Source organism: Taudactylus pleione, unplaced genomic scaffold (assembly GCF_031769625.1).
Source record: "Taudactylus pleione unplaced genomic scaffold, aTauple2 ptg000080l, whole genome shotgun sequence".
Classification (NCBI taxonomy): domain Eukaryota; kingdom Metazoa; phylum Chordata; class Amphibia; order Anura; family Myobatrachidae; genus Taudactylus; species Taudactylus pleione.
The window spans coordinates 4,924,789-4,951,117 of record NW_028284482.1 but is presented as its reverse complement, the minus strand read 5'-3'; positions in this window follow the sequence as shown (position 1 = coordinate 4,951,117).

Sequence of the window (26,329 nt, the reverse complement as noted above, 5' to 3'; positions counted from 1 at the left end):
TGATTGGAAATGACTGGAAATAAATGCTATTGAGGTAAATAATACTGTAGGAACGAAAACAGGCTAATGTTATGTGATTTAATCTGTTTTTATGATTTTTTTAAGAGAAAAATATCCAGATCCAAAACCAAAACCTAAAAACTAGAGATGAGCGGGTTCGGTTTCCAGAGATCCGAACCCACCCGAATTTAGCAGATCCGAGTCGGACCCAAGCCGGCTCGGATGTTCCCGCCTTCCTCGGATCTCTCAAACTGAGGCAAAACCATAGACTAAATCTCGCGGTTCGTCTCTATGGTCAATCAGGGACCACGCGGCGAACGCCATTTCACTCCGGCTGTGGAGACTGAACAGGGAGGGTGGGTAGTGTAGGGCTGGGAGAGGTGCTGGTGCTGTCTGCTGTGTCCTGGGCTGGTGACTGCTGATCCATTCTGGGCTGGTGCTGTGACAGCTGTCACTGTGCTGTCTGCTGTGTCCATCTGGGCTGTTGCTGATCCATCTGGGCTGTCTGTGCTGTCTGCTGTGTCCTGGGCTGGTGTTTTTCATGTCTGCTGTGTCCATCCGGGCTGGTGTAGAACTGCAGACATATCTGAACTGGTGCTGTGTCCATCTGAGCCCAAGTTCTGGACTCAAAAAAAATATATATAGTAAAAAAAAAAAACTCAATCAAAGTGCCTTTTATATTTGTGTGTGAGTGTGTGCGCATGTGTGTTAGGCTTAACCGCAGTACCGCACAAAATCCAGCCAGCAATTCAAGTTGCAAGCTAGTGCTGCCCGACTCCAGTCGTGTTAAAAAGAAGAATCAATAAAAGTGTATTTTTCTGTGTGTGTGCGTGCGTGTTAGGCTTAACCGCAGTACCGCACAAGATCCAGCCAGCAACGCAAGTTGCAACCTAGTGCTGCCCGATTACAGTTGTGAACAATATTTGCTCTGGGCCCAAGTTCTGGAGCTGAAAAAAAATAAAAATCAACTGTTTTTTTTTCTAATAATTTTGTGTCTGTGCGTGTTAGGCTTAGCCGCACAAGATCCAGCAAGTCGGCAACGCAACCTAGTGCTGCCCGACTCCAGTTGTCATCAATCTGTGCTCTGGGCCCAAGTTCTGGACCCGAAACCCCTCCCCCCCAAAAAAATAGTGTCTTTTGGCTATTTATTTTCTGTGTGTGTGTGTGTTCGTGTTAGGCTTAGCCACACAAGATACAGTAACGCAACCTAGTGCTGCCCGACTCCAGTCATCACCAATCTGTGCTCTGGGCCCAAGTTCTAGACCTGAAAAAAAAAAAATTGTGTAATTTGTATAGTTTTTTCTGTGTGCGCACGACTGCACGTGTGTGAGTTTTGTAACCGCACCATGGCTACATTTTTGGTGCTTGTGACACTGCTTCAAGACCGCAGAAAATATGGAGGACTGTCACATGACAGGAGAGCAAGGCCAAGAACCACATGTTGTAGCTCCCGCCAGCAGTCATCATGAAATTGCAAGGCCGTCAACTTCCTTGTCCTGTATTAAGGCCCATGCCTTCAATCCTCAAGGGTATCCCAACCATCATCTTTGCACAGTCCTCAACTCTATTAATAATTATATCAATCAGTTTTGAGCCAGCAAGCTGGGTACAACCTATTGGCCCTTTAACTAGATTGAAAAAATCAATATTGTGAGCTGTGAGGTAACCAATATTGACTGGAAACGAGTGGAAATAAATGTTATTGTGGTTATTAATACTGTAGGAGCAAAAAAATGCACATTTTATGTAGGGGTGAGCGGGTTCGGATTTCTGAAATCCGAACCCCCCTGAGCACCCCCGATCCGAGGCAGATCCGAGTCAGGCTCGACTTTTCCCGCCTGACTTGAATCTGAAATCGAGGCAAAACGTCATCATCCCGCCTTCCAGTCCAAACCAAAAAAAAAATATTTTCTGTGTTTGTGAATTGTGTGCGCAGTAGCCGCTCGTGCATCAACAAAGTAGTGCCAAGCGTGCGTCTGTGTCATAAGTAAAGGGCCGGCTGGCTTGACCGTTAAAGGGTGCTGTAACCCCCAAAGTACACTCCAAACCAAAAAAAAAATATTTTCTGTGTTTGTGAATTGTGTGCGCAGTAGCCGCACGTGCATCAACAAAGTAGTGCCAAGCGTGCGCCTGTGTCATAAGTAAAGGGCCGGCTGGCTTGACCGTTAAAGGGTACTGTAACCCCCAAAGTACACTCCAAACCAAAAAAAAAATATTTTCTGTGTTTGTGAATTGTGTGCGCAGTAGCCGCACATGCATCAACAAAGTAGTGCCAAGCGTGCGCCTGTGTCATAAGTAAAGGGCCGGCCAAGCGTGCGCCTGTGTCATAAGTAAAGGGCCGGCTGGCTTGACCGTTAAAGGGTGCTGTAACCCCCAAAGTACACTCCAGTCCAAACCAAAAAAAAAATTATTTTCTGTGTTTGTGAAATGTGTGCGCAGTAGCCGCACGTGCATCAACAAAGTAGTGCCAAGCGTGCGTCTGTGTCATAAGTAAAGGGCCAGCTGGCTTGACCGTTAAAGGGTGCTGTAACCCCCAAAGTACACTCCAAACCAAAAAAAAAATATTTTCTGTGTTTGTGAATTGTGTGCGCAGTAGCCGCACGTGCATCAACAAAGTAGTGCCAAGCGTGCGCCTGTGTCATAAGTAAAGGGCCGGCTGGCTTGACCGTTAAAGGGTACTGTAACCCCCAAAGTACACTCCAAACCAAAAAAAAAATATTTTCTGTGTTTGTGAATTGTGTGCGCAGTAGCCGCACGTGCATCAACAAAGTAGTGCCAAGCGTGCGCCTGTGTCATAAGTAAAGGGCCAGCTGGCTTGACCGTTAAAGGGTGCTGTAACCCCCAAAGTACACCCCAGTCCAAACCAAAAAAAAAATTATTTTCTGTGTTTGTGAATTGTGTGCGCAGTAGCCGCACGTGCATCAACAAAGGAGCAGCGCCAAGCGTGCGCCTGTGTCCCATAAGTAAAGAGCCGGCTGGCTCATTTCTTAAAGGCTGGTGTAACCCACAAAGTGCACTACTCTCCTGCAAAAATAAAAAAATATTTTCTGTGTTTAGCCGCACGTATATATCAAATCGATATAACATAAATGGAGGACCAAACTTTCTCCGATAAAAATAAAATAGAGAAAGATCAAGAACCACTTCCTCCTAGTGCTGAAGCTGCTGCCACTAGTCATGACATAGACGATAACATGCCATCAACGTCGTCTGCGAAGGCCGATGCCCAATGTCATAATAGAGGGCACATACAATCCCAAATGACAAAGTTCAGGAAAATGTCCTTGAAAAAAACATTTAAATCAGCTGAAGAGAAACGTAAACTTACCAATATGCCAATTATGTCACGGAGTGGCAAGGAACGGCTAAGGTCGATCCCTAGTATGTTCATGACTAGTGGTTCAGCTTCACAGGACGATGGAAGCCCTCCTCCCACTAAAAAAATCAAAAGAGTTAAGCTGGCAAAAGCACCAAGTGTGGTGGTGGTTGCGATGCCTGACCTTCCCAGCACTGGACGGGAAGAGGTGGCTCTTTCCACCATTTGCACGCCCCCTGCAAGTGCTGAAAGGAGCACCCACAGTCCACTTGCTGATATGCAAATTGAAGATGTCACTGTTGAAGTACAACAGGATGAGGATACTGGTGTAGCTGGCGCTGAGGAGGAAGTTGGCGAGGAGGATTCTGATGGTGATGTGGTTTGTTTAAATCAGGCTCCGGGGGAGACAGTTGTTGTCCGTGGGATGAAAAAGCCCATCACGGTCATGCCTGGGCAGAAGACCAAACATTCCACCTCTTTGGTCTGGCAATATTTCTATCCAAATCCGGACAACAACTGTCTTGCCATATGTACCTTATGTAAATGTGGAATAAGTAGGGGTAGGGACGTTAACCACCTAGGAACATCCTCCCTTATACGGCACCTGCAGCGCGTTCATAATAAGTTACTGTCAAGTTCAGAAACTTTGGCTAAGACCGTAAGCAGTCCAGGGACACCTAAATCCCGTTGTATCCAAGCGCCTGCAAACCACACCGTCAACTCCCTCCTCGTCAATTTCCTCCTTAGTCAGGATCGGAAGTAGTCCTGCAGGCCTTGTCACTGGCATGACTGACTCTCCTATCGGGGATTCCTCCGGAGGATCCTGCATTGCTACGCCTCCTGCTGCAGCTGCTGCTGTTGCTGCTGCTGGGAGTCGTTCATCATCCCAGAGAGGAAGTAGGAACACCACTACTTTTACTAAACAATTGACCCTCCATCAGTCCTTAGCGAGGAGGATGAAGTACGACAGCAGTCATCCTGAAGCAAAATGTATAACTGAGGCCTTGACTGCTATGTTGGTGTTAGACGTGCGTCCGGTATCCGCCATTAGTGCAGTGGGATTTAGACAATTGATGGAGGTAGTGTTTCCCCGGTTCCAAAGCCCGTCTAGATTCCACTTCACTAGGCAGGCGATACCGAGACTGTACAGAAACGTCAGAAAAAGTGTCCTCAGTGTCCTGAAAAATGCCGTTGTACCCAATGTCCACTTAACCACGGACATGTGGACAAGTGGAACAGGGGACTAAGGACTATATGACTGTGACAGCCCACTGGGTAGATGTATCACCTTACGCAGCAACAGCAGAAGCGTCACCAGTAGCAGCATCTCAGAAACGCCAGCTCGTTCCAAGGCAGACTACGCTGTGTATCACCGGTTTCAGTAAGAGGCACACCGCCGACAACCTCTTAGAGAAACTGAGGGAAATCATCGCCCAGTGGCTTACCCCACTTAGACTCTCCTGGGGATTTGTGATATCTGACAACGCCACCAATATTGTGCGGGCATTACATCTGGGCAAATTCCAGCACGTCCCATGTTTTGCTCACACAATAAACTTGGTGGTGCAGAATTTTCTGAAAAGCGACAGGGGCGTGCAGGAGACGCTTTGGGTGGCCCGAAAAATTTCTGGCTACTTTCGCCATTCAGCGACTGCGTGCCGAAGACTGGAGCGCCAGCAAACACTCTTGAACCTGCCCCGCCATCACCTGAAGCAAGAGGTTTTGGTTTTGGATCTGGATTGGTTTTGCCAAAACCTCACCTCCGTGTTTTGTTTTCGTGTTTTGGTTTTGGATCTGGATTTTTTTCTTTAAAAAAAAAAAAACCTGCTAAAATCACATAAAATTAGGGGTGTGCACCGGCCACTTTTCGTGTTTTGGTTTTGGATCTGGATCTTTCTTCGTGTTTTGGATCTGGATTGGTTTTGCCAAAACCACCCTTCCGTGTTTTGGGTTCTGGGTTTTGTGTTTTGGATCTGTATTTTTTTGAAAAAAAGCATAAAAACAGCTTAACTCACAGAATTTATGGGTTTTTCTGCTCCTATGCAATTATTAACCTCAATAACCTTCATTTCCACTCATTTCCAGTCTATTCTGAACACCTCACACCTCACAATATTGTTTTTATGGCCAAAAGATTGCACCAAGGTAGCTGGATGACTATGCTAAGCGACACGAGTGGGCGGCACAAACACGTGGCCCATCTAGGAGTGACACTGCAGTGGCAGACAGGATGGCAGTTTGAAAAACTAGGCCCCAAACAGTACATACTGCAAAGAAAAAAAAGAGGTGCAAGATGGAATTGTCCTTGGGAAATGTTGTATAAATAGGACATGCACACTTTAACAAACCAATCATTTCAGCGCCAGGGTCTGCCACATGACTGTGGCTGAAATGATTGGTTCGTTTGGGCCCCCACAAAACAAGCTGGCAATTAATGTGTCCCTGCACAAACTGGCTCTATGGAGGCAAGATGTCGTCCTCATCCTCCTCATCCACCGATTCCTTGGATAAAACAGGAAAAAGGGATTTAGGTGTCCCTGGACTGCTTACGGTCTTAGCCAAAGTTTCTGAACTTGACAGTAACTTTTTATGAACGCGCTGCAGGTGCCATATAAGGGAGGATGTTCCTAGGTGGTTAACGTCCCTACCCCTACTTATTTCACCTTTACATATGGTACATATGGCAAGACAGTTGTTGTCCGGATTTGGATAGAAATATTGCCAGACCAAAGAGGTGGAATGTTTGGTCTTCTGCCCAGGCATGACCGTGATGGGCTTTTTCATCCCACGGACAACAACTGTCTCCCCCGGAGCCTGATTTAAACAAACCACATCACCATCAGAATCCTCCTCGCCAACTTCCTCCTCAGTGCCAGCTACACCAGTATCCTCATCCTGTTGTACTTCAACAGTGACATCTTCAATTTGCATATCAGCAAGTGGACTGTGGGTGCTCCTTTCAGCACTTGCAGGGGGCGTGCAAATGGTGGAAAGAGCCACCTCTTCCCGTCCAGTGCTGGGAAGGTCAGGCATCACAACCGCCACCACACTTGGACTCTCCTTGGGGATTTGTGATATCTTCTTAGAACGCACAGTTCTTCGCTGTGCTTTTGCCAGCTTAACTCGTTTGATTTTTTTAGCGGGAGGAGGGCTTCCATCGTCATGTGAAGCTGAACCTCTAGTCATGAACATAGGGAAAGACCTTAGCCGTTCCTTGCCACTCCGTGTCGTAAATGGCATATTGGCAAGTTTACGTTTCTCTTCAGATGATTTAAATGTTTTTTTCAAGGTCATTTTCCTGAACTTTGTCATTTGGGATTGTATGTGCCCTCTACTATGACATTGGGCATCGGCCTTGGCAGACGACGTTGATGGCATGTTATCGTCTATGTCATGACTAGTGGCAGCAGCTTCAGCACTAGGAGGAAGTGGTTCTTGATCTTTCCCTATTTTATTTTTATCGGAGAAAGTTTGGTCCTCCATTTATGTTATATTGATATATACGTGCGGCTAAGGCGCACACAAACACAGAAAATATTTTTTTATTTTTGCTGGAGAGTAGTGCACTTTGTGGGTTACACCACCCTTTAAGAAATGAGCCAGCCGGCTCTTTACTTATGGGACACAGGCGCACGCTTGGCCCTGCTCCTTTGTTGATGCATGTGCAGCCACAGTGCACACAATTCACAAACACAGAAAATATTTTTTTATTTTGTTTGGAGTGTACTTTGGGGGTTACAGCACCCTTTAACGTTCAAGCCAGCCGGCCCTTTACTTATGACACAGGCGCACGCTTGGCACTACTTTGTTGATGCACGTGTGGCCACTGCGCACACAATCACAAACACAGAAAATATTTTTTTTATTTGGTTTGGAGTGTACTTTGGGGGTTACAGCACCCTTTAACGGTCAAGCCAGCCGGCCCTTTACTTATGACACAGGCGCACGCTTGGCACTACTTTGTTGATGCACGTGCGGCTACTGCGCACACAATTCACAAACACAGAAAAAAATATTTTTTTTTACCACTTGGGTGGAGCACCCCTGACGGACAGAGCACCCCCTGGACAACACTACAGCACCCCTTTAGGACTGGGACACTGCACAGGACTTTGGAGTGGACACAGCCCCTATGGACAACTGACAACTGACTGCACAACACAGTCCAGCCAGCCCCTATGGACTTTGAAGTAGTGGACACAGCCCCTATGGACAACAGCAGCACAGCACAACACAACCAGCCCCTATGGACTTTGAAGTAGTGGACACAGCCCCTATGGACAACAGCAGCACAGCGCAGCACAACACTACTCTGCACTACACTACACTACACTACACAGCCCAGCCAGCCCTAACTCCCACCCTCCCTCTTCACTGTCCACAGCCGAGTGAGAAAATGGCACCGACGCGGGTACCTTATATAGGATCCAAAACCTGCGAGATCCGGAAGGCGGGATGATGACGTTTTGCCTCGATTTCAGATCCGAGTCAGGCGGGAAAAGTCGAGCCTGACTCGGATCGGCCTCAGATCGGGGGGGCTCAGGGGGGTTCGGATTTCAGAAATCCGAACCCGCTCACCCCTAATTTGTATGGTTTGCCACTATATAACAGAGAATACCCCAGGATGGACTTGTACACACAATCAGATGCACTTGTATGGTTAGCCGGGTTGGTTATGAAATCCCGGCAGATGTTCAGCCGCCGGGTGAAATGCAGATGGCGGAAGCCCGACATACCAGAATCCCGACGGGGCAGGTTAGCATACTAACCCCAACCTTCTCCCCCCCCTATCCTTAACCCTCCTTTAGGGGTGCCTAAACCTAACCCTCCCCTGCCCCCGCGGCTAATGCTACCTTTGTCCCTGCTTACCTTAGTTCGGGAAGCCGTCTGTCAGGATTCCGTCACCGGGCTAAAGATAGGCGTCAGTATATAGACGCCTATCTTTAGTACTTAGTCGGGATTTCGACTTCAGGATTCTGTCAGATGGCTTCCCGTGCGTCGTTATTCTAACAACATCCCAGTTAGCCTATCTTAGGGCCTGATTCAGACCCACTCGCAAGCGATTGTCCGCTCGCAAGTGGGTCGATGTTGTGCTCTGCGCATGCGCACGTCGACGGGAGCTCCGTCGTGCGCATGCGCCAGACGCGACGAGCGAAGGACTATCCTTCGCTCGTTGTGTCTGATCAAAGGGGGCGTGCTGTCGATGTTGATTGACAGCACGCCCCCTTTGGTGGGCGTGCCAGGGGCGTGCCTCCCTGACGGGGGCGTTCCCACGGGAACGCCTCCCGTCAGAAGCCGGCCCACTGACATCACTAGTGATGTCAGTGGGAGTGATTTTGGCTCTGATAGAGCCAAAATCACTCCGGGGCTTGCGGTTGAAATCCTCAACCGCAGGCTCCGGCTCGCAGTTTTGATGGTCGCGATGGTCACGACCATCGCGGACATCAAACTGCACGCTCGTATAGGCTGTGGGTGGTGACCCACAGCTATACGAGCATCTAGGAGGACGCTCCATTTTTATGGAGGGCGGCCCTCATTCAGAGCGTGCGCTCTGCTCAGAGCGTACGGCTCTGAATGAGGGCCTTAATCCCGATGCCGAAACGCAGACAGATGCCAGTCTGAACCAGGTAAATCTGGGGAGTCTTAGCTGTTAGCCGTGGGGTGGGGAGGGTTAGGTTTAGGTACCATAGCTGGGTTAGAGTTAGGTTTTTGTGGAACCCCTAGGAGGGGGCTTATGGTTAAGCACCACTGGGGGGCAGGGCCAGCCCTAGCCCAAATTTTTTTGTAAGCGAGTATATTTTTTGGCGCCCCCCTATGCAGTGCCCCTCTTACAGTGCCCCTTGTAGTGGTCCCCCCTGTACAGTGCCCCTTGTGCCCCCAGTAGTAAGCCCCTTATATAGTGCTCCCAGTTGTAGTCCCCTTATGCAGTGCCCCCAGTAGTGGTACACCCTATGCAGTGCCCCCAATAGTGGTCCCCCCTGTGCAGTGCCCCTTGTGCCCCCAGTAGTAAGCCCCTTATATAGTGCCCCCTGTAGTAGTCCTCCTTTGTAGTGCCCCCAGTAGTAGTCCCCCTTGTGCCCCCAGTAGTAAGCCCCTTATATAGTGCCCCAGTAGTACTCCCCCCCACTATGCAGTGTCCCCTTTTGCAGTGCCCCCAGTGGTAGTCCCCCCCATGCAGTGCCCCCAATAGTTGTACGCCTTATGCAGTGCCCTTTAAACAGTGGCCCCAGTTGTAGTTCCCCCCTATGCAGTACCCCCAGTATTGCCCTTTATGCCCCCCAGTATTGCCCCCAGTAGTAGTCCCCCCTCTTGTAGTCCCTCTTGTAGTAGTCCACACATTGTTGTGCCTCCAGTGGAGGTCCCCCCCTTGTAGTGCCCCCAGTAGTAGTCTCCCCTTGTAGTGCCTCTAGTAGTAGTCCCCCATGTAGTGCCCCCAGTAGTAGCCCCCCCTTGTAGTGCCCCCAGTAGTAGTCCCCCTTGTAGTGCCCCCAGTAGTAGCCCCCCCAGTAGTGCCCCCCTTGTAGTGCCCCCAGTAGTAGCCCACCTTGTAGTGCCCCCAGTAGTAGTCCCCCCCAGTAGAGACACACATAATTAAAAAAAAAAAAAAAACACTTACCTGAAACCCTGCTCCTCTGTACGTCCTCCCAGGCCGCTTTGCAGCATGGGAGAGACGTCATGACGTCTCTCCCATTACCCACTGTGGGAGCCGGAAGATGGCTCCGGCAGTGGGTGCAGCGGCCGAGGACAGTCTGACAGACTCGCATTGGCTGCTAATTACAACAAACATACAGCTGCTGGCGCCAATGGCTGTGTGTTTGGCACTGTGTAGTGCTGACCAAACTCCGTCCGGTCAGCGCTACACACACGGTGCAGCTGTGTTACAGAGACACAGTCTGTCCGCGGCCCGCATGGTACGCAGCTGAGGCGCCATCTATTATGTGGCGCCCTACTCAGTTGCGTACCATGCGTAACGGTAGAACCGGCCCTGCTGGGGGGTTAGGGTTAAACATTAAGGAGGAGGGTTAGATTTAGGCATGAAGGGGGGAGACTTAGGTTTAGGCACTAACGGGGAGGGTTAGGATGCGGGGTGGGGCAGGTTAGGGTTAGGCTACAAGAAGGGAGGCTTAGGGGGAGAAGAGGGCATTACATACCGATTTCCCCCAGGCTGTACTTGTACACAGAGTCAGATGCATTTGTATGGTTAGCCAATATATGACGTAGTATGCAATATTTGAATTTACAATATTTTTGTGTATCCCCATAAATAAGCTAAATTTGGCAAAAAGTAGTGTATAAAGTAGCACTTCTACACTTTATAATTACATTTAGTGTGCACACTGCATTTTAAATGCCATTAAAGATCCAATTTGCATATGCTAAACATTATTGTGCATTGCTTAGTTATGTGCTTAATAATATCACTGTATTGTATTATATTGGAGTATTAAAAAATATAGGACTGTCAAATGCTGATGTTAGGCTTCTTATCCACGGGTGTTAGTTACATACATTTTAATAGTGTTTTTAATGTTAGTACAATGTCTGTAAATACATCTAAAAGCATACACTAATATTAGCAATTACTGCATACACACACTACACCTTTTTTACTAGTGTTTTGTTGTGCAATATTTATACCGTATTGTGTTTTTCCAAACACATCTTTTTAGATTCACTCATTCATTTGTGGAAAGTATTTCTGGATGTAAAAGCACTGGGGAGGCCTCAGGGGGTCATTCAGACCCGCTCGCGAGCGCAGGACGCTCGCAAGCGGGTCAATGGTGCCGAGTTGCACATGCGCACGACGGTGGGAGCCGTCGTTATGGGTCTCGCACCAAAGGGGGCGTAATGTTGATGTTGATTGACAGCACGCCCCCTTTGGTGGGCGTGCCGGGGGCGTGGCTGCCAGACGGAGGCGTTCCCGTGGGAACGCCTACCGTCTGAGTCCGGCCTCACTGACATCACTAGTGATGTCAGTGGGAGTGATTTGGGCTCTGATAGAGCCAAAATCACTCCAGGGCTTGCGTTAACCGAGACCCTACCGCAGGGTCTCGTCGCAAGCCCGATGGTCGCGATGGTCAAGACCATCGTGACCATCATCATGGACGCTCGCTATAGCTGTGGGTGGTAACCCACAGTTATGTGAGCGTCCATGAGGCTGCTCCAAGTTAAGGGAGGAGGGCCCTGATTCAGAGCAAGCGCTCTGGTCAGAGCGTCCGGCTCTGAATCAGGCCCTCAGTTTATACTGCACCAACTGGTGTTTGTGTGAAAAATAAAAAACTCCAAGTGAAAATGCATATCATACTGAAAGGGACAGTAAGGAGTTTGTTACCAGACTGTTATTAGCATTAACATCACTATACCTCACTCAGGATTTTTCACTAATTGACTTGCTGTAACCATAACTCTTCATTGTCCTGATTTGAGGGTACTCTCTTGTACGGCAATAAATTTGGAGGTATGTTGTTCGCCACCAATGCCAATGTTTGGAGTTATTTATAAAAGCGAGCAAATACAACAGGAAGTGTTTGGGAAAATGCAACTCAAACTCCATACACTCAGATGTTAGTAATAATGCCAATGATTATTGGATCATTAAATACTATGGGGTGTATTTACTAAAGTGAGGGTGTTTAGAAGTGGGTATGTTGCCCAAAGCAACCAATCAGACTCTACTTAACATTTATCTAGCAATTTCTAGATGGTAATAGCTAGAATCTAATTGGTTGCTAAGGGCAACATCTCCACTTCTAAACACCAGCACTTTAGTAAATATACACCCCTATGAGTTCATTATATAGTCCTTTTTACATGCATTGTAAGAGCACTAATCAAATGCATGCAACTGGTGCCATTGAGTACGAGACTTAAGTAGACCTTCAATTACCTAAATTTTTTAGTAAAAATGCAAGTAGCAAATGCAGGTCAAACACTGTTTAACTTTCTAATAAGAATGAGGTATTAGAATGGTTTCCACAATTGTTATGTAGCTTTTATGTAACCTGTACATGCTACTTTTCAGCTAGTGTTTAGTCTGATTTCACTTTAAATTAGAGCAATATATGTATTGCTTATACAAAATATAACAACCATATCAAGGACAAAAACACTTCCTCTCCAACATTAAGGCTGCTGCTTGGGAGTGTGTTTTAAACAGACAGGAAATGGGTAGGTCTGAAACAAAGGAAAATAAACACAGACCTCTGAATATCTGGAATATATAGATGACTATAACATGTCCATTTGTCAGACTAAATGGCTGTTTGAAATATCCTCATGTCAGCTCAGTGTAGTTCAAAAACTAGTGATCTGTATTTGCACTGAAAGTTTTTAATGTTACATAAGAGTTCCAGTATTGTTTTATTGGGGTTCAATGCATTAGTTGACTCGGTAGTACATCTTTGTTAGTGAAATTTACATGGCTAAGGGATATTCTGCTTATGTCATGCAATCCTAATTTCATGAAGAGGGATTGCAAATGTTTTAAAGTTTTTTTGGTTTTTTTTGCTGCTTTAAAATTGATTCACATCACCAACGGTTTTCACCTAGAAGCAGGGTGAAGCAGGTTTTCACCTAGAAGCAGGGTGAAGCAGGTTTTCAACTAGAAGCAGGGTGAAGCAGGTTTTCACCTAGAAGCTACCATTAGGCAGCTGCCTAAGGGTGCCACCTCTGGAGGGCCCCAGAGAATCCACCTAACAAAAAAAAAAGATATCTCTCAGAAATATCCTCCTTTTACATGGTTCTGTCAGGGGTGGATTACTGATAGAGCGGCTGCCAGGGACCCCCTCTCACAGTGATCATCACCAGTATGGTGCAGCGCCAGGACCCCAAGACCCCATTTGCCAGCAGTAACTATTCCCAGCAGCGTCATGGAGCCGGCTGGCAAAACACAACACTGCAGATTGTTAGGTCAGAGGAGAGCACTGAATGCAGAGCAGATACAGATGAGGAATGGAGAAGCACAGCACAAGATGAGAGGATGGCCTTAGGTGAGTGAACAAGTGGCTAGAAAACTGGGGGGAGCAGGGGCAGCAGAGTGAAGCTCTGCTTAGGGTGCTTGCAATCCTAGCATCGGCCCTGCCTAGAAGCTCAGAGTTTATTGTCCAATACTGTAGAGGTTTAAAGGGCTACACAAAGACTGATTTTTCTTAATGGTTTTCTATTCGCTCTTAACACACGTGTGATTTTGACCTCAGAAGCACTATTAAAGCTGAGGAGTTAGGTGATAGAAGAGAAGCTATGGAATGTGAAATTGTTGAGTAATGTTGATATTTGTCTTGTTTGTGATGTTGTTACTTATGTCTTTTTTCCTTTTAGTGGAGTTTTTTTATGTCCTATCCTGAAAGTGTGTGTGTGCTGTATTGTTTTCTCTGTTTTAAATGTTTTTTGAGATGCAGATCCTGTTGAGGATATGGAGAAAGGGCCTGATTCAGCAAGGATCGCAGTTGCATAGACGCACGCAATCGGTCGATTAATTTGCATTGCGCACGCGCATGCATCGCAGTGCACGTGCGCAAATTAGCAATTGCAATGGGAAATGCATTTGCAGAGACTACGCAGACCCCGAGCACAGTGATTGCAGGAAGTGCCGTTTGTGGGTGGTGACAGGGGGGTGTGGTTGTTATCAAGCAAAAGCAGGCGCGCCAGTGTGTTGGGACGGTGTTGCAGGGGTGTGCATAAATTAGTCACTGCAATACCATACGCAGCCTGAGGCCTCATAGCGTACACTGAAATGAGCAATTCCTGAGTGAGGTCTGACCTGCCTTGACTGTGCGTATGGGTCCAATGTAACTCGATGTTACCGATTGTTTTGCTATGTTGCCCTAGTATACGGATGTGAGTAAGGGGAAGTGGGCATCCTTATGGTAAGCTGTGATCACAATGCGATTGCAAACATTTGCATTTCACCACTAATCAGTGGTGTAACTAGGGTATTTGGAGCCCAGGGCAAATTTGAAAAGGGAGACACCCCCACCCCCCGATGTGCGAGCGCCGAAGGCGCGCGCGGCAAAAAATGGGCGTGGTCACTTAAAAATGGGGCGTGTCAACATGACACACTCCTTTATTTTCAAACTGAACATTCCTATCCATATGCACCTTAACCCCAGTAGTACCCCTTATACAGTACCCCCAGTATGCAGTTGTGGTCCCTCTTATGCAGGCCCATAGTAGTGACCCTTATACAGTATCCCCAGTAGTGGTCCCCCTTATACAGCCCCCAATTAGTTCCCCTTACTCAGTACCCCCAGTAGTGGCCCCCCAAATGCAGTGCCCCACATAGTGTTCCCCCTTATGCAGTGCCCCCAGTAGCAGTCCCCACAATGCAGTGCGCCCAGTAGCGGTATCCCCTTATGCAGTGCCCTTTATATGGTGCCCCCAGTAGTAGTCCCCCCCTATGCAGTGCCCTTTATATAGTGCCCCTAGCAGTAGTCCCCCCTATGCAGTTTTCCCAGTAGTGGTCCCCTTATGCAGGCACACTGTAGTGATCCCCCCTATCCAGTGCCCCCTGTAGTGGTCCTTCCTATTATTGCCCCCAGTAGTGGTCCCCCGAGTGCAGTGCCTCTAGTAATAGGCCCCTTTTATAATGCCCCCAGTGGTAGTTCCCCCCCAAGTAGTGGTCCCCAGTAGAGTAGCCCCCCCCCCAGTAGAGGTCCTCCCAATGGTGCCCCCAGTAGTAGCCACACCTCCCCCAGTAGAGGCAGGGCCGGTCCTAGCCCAAATTTTTTGGTAAGCGAGTAGGTTTTTTGGCGCCCCCCTATGCAGTGCCCGCGGTAGTGGTCCCCCCTGTGCAGTGCCCCTTGTGCCCCCATTAGTAAGCTTATATAGTGCTCCCAGTAGTAGTCCCCCTATGCAGTGCCCCCAGTAGTAATCCTCCCTTCTAGTGCCCCCATTAGTAATCCCCCCTTCAAGTGCCCCCAGTAGTGATCCTCCCTTCTAGTGCCCCCAGTAGTAATCCTCCCTTCTAGTGCCTCCAGTAGTAATCCCCCCTTCAAGTGCCCCCAGTAGTAGTCCCCCCTTCTAGTGCCCCAGTAGTAATCCCCCCTTCAAGTGCCACCAGTAGTAACCCCCCCTTCAAGTGCCCCCAGTAGTAATCCCCCCTTCTAGTGCCCCCAGTAGTAATCCCCCCTTCAAGTGCCCAAGTAGTAATCCTCCCTTCAACTGCTCCCAGTAGTAATCCTCCCTTCTAGTGCCCCCTGTAGTAATCCCCCCCTCAAGTGCCCAAGTAGTAATCCTCCCTTCTAGTGCCCCCTGTAGTAATCCTCCCTTCAACTGCCCCCAGTAGTAATCCCCCCTTCAAGTACCCCCAGCAGTAATCCCCCCTTCAAGTGCCCTCAGTAGTAATCCCCCCTTGTAGCCCCCCCCAGTAGAGACACACGTAATAAAAAAATAAAAAAAACACTTACCTGAACCCCCCGCTCCTGCTCCCGCCGCCGCTATTAGCTACTCCCGACCATTCTCCAGGGCTGCTTTGCATTATGGGAGAGACTTCATGATGTCATGAAGTCTCTCCCATTACCCACTGCGGGAGCCGGAAGATGGCTCCCGCAGTGGGAGCAGCAGCAGCCGATGAGAGTCTGACAGACTCTCATCAGCTGCTGAAACAAACACACAGCTGCCGGCACCGGCGGCTGTGTGTTTGGCACTGTGTAGCGCTGACCAAACTCCGTCCGGTCAGCGCTACACGCGCGGTGCAGCTGTGTCACAGAGACACAGTCTGCACCGCGGTAATTCTGCATGGTCGCGGCCGCGGCGCCCTTCACTACGTGGCGCCTTACGCGGCCGTGTACCATGCGTAACCATAGAACCAGCCCTGAGTAGAGGTCCCCCCAGTAGTAGCCACCCTCCTCCCCCGTTGTGCAGATAGGTTAAAAAAAAAAATATATATATATAAAAATATACTTACCTGAATTTCTGCTCCTGCTCCTGTCCGCGACGCCGCTCCGTCCGGGCTGGCGCGCTCAGCATTATGGGACAGACGTCATGACGTCAGCCCCATTACCCACTGCAGGAGCCGGACGGAAGTCCGGCTCTTGCAGTGGGTGCTGCAGCAGTCAATGAGAGTCTATCTGGCGGCGATGCATGTGTTATGCACAGCCTGAGCCCGCCTCCTAGCACTATTGGGCAAGCGCTCAGGGGGAGGGAACGGGCTCAGGTGTGAAGCACAGGACCGGCGCTGGAAGCCGAGCTCCGGTCCTGTGTAAATGTGTAGCGCTGACTGCACTCATTGCGGTTGGCGCTACACTGGCTAACTAGGGCGGGCCGGTACCGTGGCCGGCGGCGCCCCCCCATGCCGCCGGTCCAACGGCGCCCAGGGCACGCACCCCGCTCGACCTGCCCTAGTTACGCCACTGTCACTAATATTAGCAACTGCGGTGTGTGCGTTCTAACAGAATAGCGATCCTTGCTGAATCAGGCCCAGAGAACAGAAGATATGAGTATGGAGAAGGAGAGAAGATCACTAATTATGGCAGGAAGGGGCAGAAGAAGCTCAGGAGAGCAAAATCAAAGTCTTGCAGTAATACAGAGGTTCCCAAACGTGGCCCTCAAGGCTCTACAACTGTTCAGACTTTAGAGATATCCATGGTTGAGCACAGGTGACTTAATTAGTGTCTCAGTCAATTTGATTTAACCACCTGTGCTCAACCAGTGTCGGACTGGGGCATAAAGGGCCCACCAGAGGCATGCTGTGATAGGGGCCGATACTTAAGGGGTGTGGTCAGCCACCAGAGGCGCAGTGGCCAGCCACTACAATTGCTTGACTAATCATTAGGCAAATCTTGGTGTGGTTTCTATAGAAATAAACCAAAACCAATGTTTATCAGTGGTCCTGCTCCATCAGGTAACTGACCCTCTAATAGAGTAACAATATACAATTCAGTACATAGTCTGGAACATGACCCCTAGAAAAGGGGTTGGGCCCTCAGGCAGTGGGGCCCACCGGGGATTTCCCCTGTACCCCTGTGGGCCAGTCCAACCCTGTGCTCAACCATGGATATCTCTAAAACCCAAATTGTTATGGAGCCTTGAGGACCATGTTTGGGAACCTCTGCAGCAATATAGGATTTTTACACAATAAAATCTGCTTATAAGGCACATTATTTAGTGTTGTGAGCAAAAACTGACCGAGGAGTGAAAGGCCACATTTAAAGGCGTTTTAAGAGAGAAGGGGGCCTCTGTGCAGACTAGGTGCAGGCCCCTTCCTCTCTCTGGCGGTCCCACGGTGCAGTAGATTCTGGCTTAGTGCCAGAATCTACTGCGCATGCACGGGTCTCTGGGAAAATGAAGCACAATCAGAGTGGAACTCGGAAGTGCAGTCCGGTGATACCGCAAACCTTTTGCCTCCAATACTTAGAATTAACTCAGTACCCAGCCCTCTCACTTGCATGCAAACACCGACAGGAGTGCAGGAGCCTGAAGGACCAGAAGACAACCATTTGGTAAGTAGCATCTATCTTACCTAATTCTCTGCAACATAGTGTGATTCCATCCTGATCCTGCACCTATTATTATCCCCGAGGTATCCATGGATGGGGCAGAGGAAAATTGCTTGCTCCACTGGAAACACCACAAAGGAGAGATTCATACATAGAACTATTCAACAATCTGCCTACAGTTTTTGCTCTCTGATTTAAAAACACCCATCAGACTAAGCATTGTACTACAGACTTGCCAACTACCAGACAGTTATTGCCCTACAGACCAGGGGCGTATCTATAATGAGTGCACCCTGCACCCATATTATTTAAAACTCACCTGTCCGTGGTCCCGCGTCTGGTGTCAGCACTGCACAGAACACCGGAAAATGGCTGCCGCGGCCATATTTCCAGCTTTTTGCGCTTGCGCAGTAGACTCTGGGCACACTCTAGTGCCCAGGGTTTACTGCTTCTGAGGTGGCCGGGCCAGCCACATCAGTCGGCTGCCGGCCGCCGGGGAGAGAGAAGGGGGCCCTGCATGGGGAATGCAAACGGGCCCCCTCCTCTCTTAAAACGCCCCTGCTCCAGACTATTATAGAGACTGTATATAAACATTTAATTTCAAGAAACCATACATACAAAGGAACTGTCACAATCCGTTGAAAGTGATCCTCTGTGGAGGACGGTGAGCCGGGGGGTTCAGGTGACTATCGGAGTGACTGTGGCTAGGTCTCCTATTTGTGGTCGAACCCAGGTTTGGCTAGATCTGCCCAGAGGCGCGGAGTCTAACTCACTTGGTGGTTTTCTCCAGTGACCCCTCCAATTGGGATTTGGTTTTCCGCTGCACCAAGTGAGCAGGTCGCGGCCCTCTGGACAGGTACCTGGGAATGGCAGAAGACTGGAACTATATTACGTAAAGTTATTGCTAGAACACTGGAGATACACTGGAACACAATTAGAAATCCTGATCACCGGCTTGCATGAGATTACTGAAAATGTACTAAGAATCACTAAGAAATCCAGGAGCTGACTAGCTCAGCAGCTCAGGGAGATGTGGACACAGGCAGGTACTGGGGTTTGCTAAATATGCAGGAAAACACAACATATACTAGGGATTGCACATACAAGAGTAGAGTGGACTCAAGGAATATATTGGGAATGCTAGAAATGTGGTACTGGACAAAGGCCAAATACTGGGAGAGCTAGAAATGCTGGTACTGGGCAAAGGCAAAATACTGGGAATAATTATATATGCAGGTGCAGATTGCACAGACAAGACATATTGAGAAGATAGGCATACACTGGGAGAGTGCTAACTGCAAGTGCAGATTTGCACTGACAAGACACAGAGCAGATTGACACAGACATGTGCTGGGGCGTCCAGCTGTGAGCTAATTAATACCAGTAGGTAATCTGACACCTCAGTGATACAGGGTAATAGCCACAGGAAAGCTGCAATAGAATAGCAGCACATATACAAAGACACACAGGGAAGGGACATGAAACACTGAAGTACTGTGAGAAAGCTAAAGTCTCAGAGTAAGGTTTAGCATGGAAGCTAATACAGGAAACTGGGAAACTGTGAGCAGGCTGAAGCAACACGCTGAAGGATTTAGCACAAAGCAACAGTGGGAGTAACACAGGCACTTGGAATAACGAAGTTGAACAGCATCTTCCTGGACTTCTGGAGGCGGATTTATACCCAGGGGTAGCAGATTACTGGAGCACAGCATCAGCTGACTGAAATCATGCTACCATAGGTTAGGAGTACTGTCACATGAGAGGAACTGTCATGGCGGCGCCCATGATGGGAACTCCGAACCCCAGCACACACAACCAACCATGGAAGCTCGCAAAAAGCACCTAAGGCAGAATACTCAGCCCCACATCCATCACTGCACCAGACGTCTGACCGCAAGGAAGTCAGGGGAAGCCGGCAAGGAGGTGAGAGAGGCCGATCCTAGGCTGAACCCTGACAGTACCCCCTCCTTTTAGGGTGGGCACCGAACACCCATAAAGGCTCAACTGGAGCTCCTCAGAAAGACAAAAAAATATATATATATATGAAAAACACAGGAAACTCGAAAATCTTGATTGAAGATACAATAAGAACTGGAAAATTTAGAAGAACAAGGTTCCCAATACCAGATGGATTCTGAGACTAATAATTGGAAGAAATAGTCAACTTGGTCCAAGAAAGGTTGGTCACCAGGAAGTCATCGATTCTTCTTTTTTTTCCGAGACTTTTTCGAACCACTTGAAGAAGAAGACTTAAGTTGCAAAGTGTCTTTCATGGGAACTATCGAAATTGTTTTTTCATCGTACTCAGGATCATAGTCAGAATCTGTGTTATAATTCATCATCCTTATGCCTCCTTGATTCTTATCCTTCTGGACAGGTTGTTTTTGTAATGGATCTTTTTGAGAAGGACTCAAAGAAATGCATCTGAGCTTAATAGCAGAGGGTGGTACCCAAGAACTGGAGACTTTGTTGAGATGAGGATCCTCAAGAGAACTGTAAGGATAAGTTGGACCAAATTCCTTAATGACTGCCGCAGAAAAGGCTACTAAATCTGACAGCATCGGATCCTTTGAATCATAAATAGGCTCAACCCAGTCCCAAGCTTTACCTCGGAAAGATGAAATTATAAATTTTACTACATTAGTAGACTTGATTTCAGACCATGGAGAGGATTTCATAATAGCGATGAAATGATCTACCAAAGCATAATACTGCGTTATATCTCCATAAAAAAAAATGGACATAGAAACATCAGATGGATCCTGAGGTATACCTTTAAATGTAGTGGTAGCATCATCTTGTGAACCTCTTAACGGATTGGGCACTAAAGCATTTGACTTTGACACAACACTAGAAGATTCTTCCTTGAGTAAAGAACCGGAGATCTTTCCTTGGGATACAGATTTTGAAATCCCTTTTTGAGATGTAAAACTTGAGACTTTCTCCTGGACTATGAGACTTGATACCCCCTGCCAGGGTACATAACTAGAAACCTCCTCTGGAGGTATGATGCTCGAACCCCCATCTTGGGGAGTAACACTTGGAAACCCTTGTTCTTGGGGTACAAGACTTGAGACCCCCTCCTGGGGTAAGACACTTGAACTCTTCTTCGGAAATGTAATACTCGAAATCCCCCCCTGGGAGATGGCACTAGGAATCCCATCCTGGGGTGAGACACTTGAAGTCCCCTCCAGGGAAATAACACCACAAACCCCATCTTGGGGCATTACACTGGGAACCCCATCTTGGGGTAAGACACTTGAATTCCCCTCCTGGGGTTTAACACTGGGAATCCCATCTTGGGATGAGCCACTTGAAATCCCCTCCTGGGGTATAACACTGGGAATCCCATCTTGAGGTATAACACTTGGAACCCCATCCTGGGGTGAGACACTTGAGGTCCCATCTTGGAGAATAACACTTGAAATTCCCTCTTGGGGCAAAACACTGGGAACCCCATCCTGGGGTGAGACACTTGAAATCCCCTCCTGGGGTGAGGAAACTGAAACCCCCTCTTGGGGTGCGAAGCTTGAAACCCCCTCCTGGGGTGAAGAACTTGAAATAAGGACTTTCTCTTGAAACGTAACACTTGAAATCCCCTCCTGGGGTATAACACTGAAAACCCCATCCTGGGGTGAGACACTTGAAGTCCCCTCTAGGGGAAGGACACTAGGAACCCTCTCTCTGGGTAAGAGGCTTGAAACCCCCTCCTGGGGTAAAGAACTTGAAATGAGGATTTCTTCTTGGGGCGTGACACTAGAAACACCCTCCTGGGGGATAGCATTTGAGGCCCCTTCCTGGGAAACAAGATTTGAAACCTTCTTTTGGGGTGAGAGACTCAAGGCCCCCTCCTGGAGTACAGAACTTGACACTCCCTGTTGGAGTATGGGACCTAAAACCCCCTTCTGGGGAAGCTGACTTGGCTTTTCCTTTCGGGGTACGCAATATGAAACCCCCTTTTGGGATGCAAGAACACAGACTTCCTCCTGGGGTGAGTGGCTCAGAACCCCCTCTTGAGGTATGGAACTTGAGACCCTTTCTTGGGGAGTAACACTTGAAATTATGGTCCGCTCCTGGGGCATGAAACTCGAAACGAAGACCCCTCCCTGGGGCATGAAACTTGAAATGAAAGCCCCCTCTTGGGGTACAACACTTGTAACCCCCTTCTGGGGTGAGAGATTTGAAACCCCCTCCTGGGGCATGAAACTTGAAACGAAGGCCCCCTTCTGGGGCGTGGAACTTGAGACCCCCTCTTGGGGTGCGAGACTTGAGACCCCCTTCTGGGGTGCGAGACTTGAGACCTCCTGCTGGGGTGCGAGACTTGGGACCCCCTGCTGGGGTAAGGAAGTTGAGACCCCTCCTGGGGCTACTGACTGGAGTCCCGTATTGGGAAAAGCAGAATCCGGACTGGGACCGGAACAGGCAGAATCCGGGCTGGGACTGATGGAAATGGAATCCGGGCCATGACCAGTAGAAGTGGAATGAGTAGTGTCCCTGACTTTAGAAGGTTGAAATATCCTCCCAATATTTCTTAGATGAGGGTTGAAGCATCTTGTAGCAGGGCCCCAATCGAAAACTTGAACTTTCTTTTGCTTAGTGGACATCTCCTCCTTATCTGTAACTGAAGAAACGGGAATCACTGATGGATGATGGGGAGAACTGAAAATGCAGACATTAGGAGTCACACACTTGTCACCACTTCTCAGTGGGCGCAGAGTACAGTGCTTAAGAAAGTGATCGTCATAACCGCAATATAAACACAGATGCAGTTCCCGGCGACGCTGACGTTCAACCTCAGTAAGTTTAGGGCGCAGGTAACTTTGATGCTTTACTTTAGTTTGCTTGGAAAAGCTGTTAGTCAAGTCAGGAGTAGCACTAGAAAGCTTGGAAATAACGTGAAAATTTTGGGACGGAGATTTTGTAGTTGTTCTAGAAGCCAGTAGAAACTCTTGAAAGGTTCAGGGTCACGAATATCAGGAAATTGGGGAACCAGAGGACACTTGAGAGGTTCACTAGCTTGCACAGAAAATTTTTCATCTGTAGGGGTAATTGAAACTTTGGAACGAAACTGTGGAGAATTCATTGGCGGAACTTGTGGTGTGTCTGGGGACAAAGCAGCTAGAACTGAATTAATAACCGTAATTTGACTAGAGAGTTCTTGCAGCTGCTGTCTGACGGATTGCAAAGCTGTCTCCTGTGCAGACACACGAGAGAGTAAATCCTGAAAACCTGCTTCAACCTGGAACCTGGCGGCTTGCATATTAGGCTGTTCAAACTGTCACAATCTGTTGGGATTTGGTTTTCCGCTGCACCAAGTGAGCAGGTCGCGGCCCTCTGGACAGGTACCTGGGAATGGCAGAAGACCGGAACTATATTACGTTAATTTATTGCTAGAACACTGGAGATAAATTGGAACACAATTAGAAATCCTGATCACCGGCTTGCATGAGATTACTGAAAATGTACTAAGAATCACTAAGAAATCCAGGAGCTGACTAGCTCAGCAGCTCAGGGAGATGTGGACACAGGCAGGTACTGGAGTTTGCTAAATATGCAGGAAAACACAACATATACTAGGGATTGCACATACAAGAGTAGAGTGGACTCAAAGAATATATTGGGAATACTAGAAATGTGGAACTGGACAAAGGCCAAATACTGGGAGAGCTAGAAATGCTGGTACTGGGCAAAGGCAAAATACTGGGAATAATTATATATGCAGGTGCAGATTGCACAGACAAGACATATTGAGAAGATAGGCATACACTGGGAGAGTGCTAACTGCAAGTGCAGATTTGCACTGACAAGACACAGAGCAGATTGACACAGACATGTGCTGGGGGGTCCAGCTGTGAGCTAATTAATACCAGTAGGTAATCTGACACTTCAGTGATACAGGGTAATAGCCACAGGAAAGCTGCAATAGAATAGCAGCACATATACAAAGACACACAGGGAAGGGACATGAAACACTGAAGTACTGTGAGAAAGCTAAAGTCTCAGAGTAAGGTTTAGCATGGAAGCTAATACAGGAAACTGGGAAACTGTGAGCAGGCTGAAGCAACACGCTGAAGGATTTAGCACAAAGCAACAGTGGGAGTAACACAGGCACTTGGAATAACGAAGTTGAACAGCATCTTCCTGGAGTTCTGGAGGCGGATTTATACCCAGGGGTAGCAGATTACTGGAGCACAGCATCAGCTGACTGAAATCATGCTACCATAGGTTAGGAGTACTGTCACATGAGAGGAACTGTCATGACGGCGCCCATGATGGGAACTCCGATCCCCAGCACACACAGCCGACCATGGAAGCTCGCAAAAAGCACCTAAGGCAGAATACTCAGCCCCACATCCATCACTGCACCAGACGTCTGACCGCAAGGAAGTCAGGGGAAGCCGGCAAGGAGGTGAGAGAGGCCGATCCTAGGCTGAACCCTGACAGGAACACTAAACTGTATTAACCAAAAACACGGAATCACATTAGTTTTGAAACATACACCTGGTTTTTGACATACACTGGTGATGACTGAGATGGCAATTAATATTTGAGTAGCATAGAGCTCTTCCCCTATGTGTATTATAATTTTGGTAAGGAAGCTAGGACACCTCCTGGGGTAGCAGCTAGTGGGAACATCTCCCCTATTCCTGTGAGCACTGACCACTTTATTTATCATCTGGTCTCTGGGAAATGGTGGTGTCTGCGCCATTTTCCTGGGGACAGCCCTACTGTGCATGCGCGAATCACGGCGAAAATGTCCGCCGCCTTTTTACCAGTGATTTTTGCTGCTCTGCAGCGCCGGCTCGATGCTGCAGAGCAGTACTATGGAAAGATAAATATAAGACTATGGGTGCAGAATGTGCGGTGCGGGCCCCCCTGGACCCAGGGGCCCGTGTGCACCATACACCCAGCACCCATTATGGATACGCCCCTAGCCACATTTATAAAATCCATTTGATCCCAAATACTGGCGTCACTGGGGACAGTGACACCAAGTGCAACCAATAGACCCCCGTTCCAAAAAGGGGGCATGGTCTCACAGGTAATGGGGCATGGTCTCATGGCACGCCCCTGTTTCATCACTCTGGGGGGGTGTTCAGCATTTTCGGAGATGTTTGGCTGCCCCCAGAGACTCTTCCCACACTGCTGTATCCTCACAGTGTAGTGTTCCGCTCCTGGTCACTGAGGAGGAGCCGGCATTTTGGTGTCACCTCCTTGGAGGTCACCTGCGGCAAAAGATGCAAGGAAGGTCACAACTGTCTCAGACTCAGAATCTGGCCCTGTGAGGAGGGAGTTTCCCACCCCCTACACGGACCCCGCCCCCTCAATAGAACCGTCCCTATTAGGGCTGTTTCCAGAAATTCCCCAGGCTGGTTTTCCATACCAATCCACCTCTGCCCTTACATAAAGAACTTTTTGATGGCTTTGGATTATTGATAGAGGGATTTGGATTATTAATATTTTTATTAGCATTGATAACATATGACACTGACTTATATTTACAATGCATCATTTTCTGTGGTTTTTTTTTTATATAATTTGACAGTAAAACAATGCAAAGTAGCGTAGCCTATGTGCTCAAATAGTCTATCCAGAATATGCAGGCATCTGGATTCTGTTAGCTAATTAGTAAACCACAGCTACTGTTTTTTCTGCACAGACGGAAAATAACACACCACACCAGGGGAATTTACTGAAAAGGAGCAGATGTTACAAAATCTGAATATATTCTTAAAGGAGCACTATCTCCAAAATAAAAAAATCTACTTTTTACAATAGATAAATAAGATATGCCCTACCCCTAACCCTCCCTCCCCACACCCTAAACCTAACCACCCCCCCCTAGTGCCTAAACCTAACCCTCCTCACTTAGTGCCAAACCCTCCCCGCCAGTGCCTAACCCAAATCCTCCACCTAGAAACTAACTCTCCCCCTAAGCCGCTTACTTACCATATGGATGCTGGCGCCGGTATTCTGTCCGGTGTCGGGACTCTGCCATTCTGAGCACTACAATCCTGTATGTATATATATATATATATATATATATAAATATATATATACAGTATATATATATACTGTATATATAATATTTAATTATATGCTCCACATATCCAGTCCCTTCTGCTGTCTTGTCACCTCCTCCTTTGAAACACTGTCAGAATACACCCATTTCTCACTCAGGATACTATACAAATCCTTTTCCACTCTCTCATTATCCTCCCTCCTAGACTACTTAGGCTTTGTACTATATGGTCTTCTCGTCACCCATCTTTCTCCTCTATGATCTATCCCTAAATACCACAGGGATAATGATCTTTTTTTCTCACTGCTCCACATCCACTGTGTCACTCTGCAAATCCCTAAAAATGCTGCCTATTTCCTGGGGTGTGTTATATTTCATTGACATGGTCTTAATGTTAATGTCAACATGCTCGCATTGTTGACATTCATAATGGCGACACAGATGAAATGTCAACATGATTAGAATGTCGACAAACTGTCCCTGGTGGTCTAGTAGTGTTTAAGATGGTACTGCAGGCCCGTCACATCCAGTGTCTTCCGGGACCAGCGGTCATGA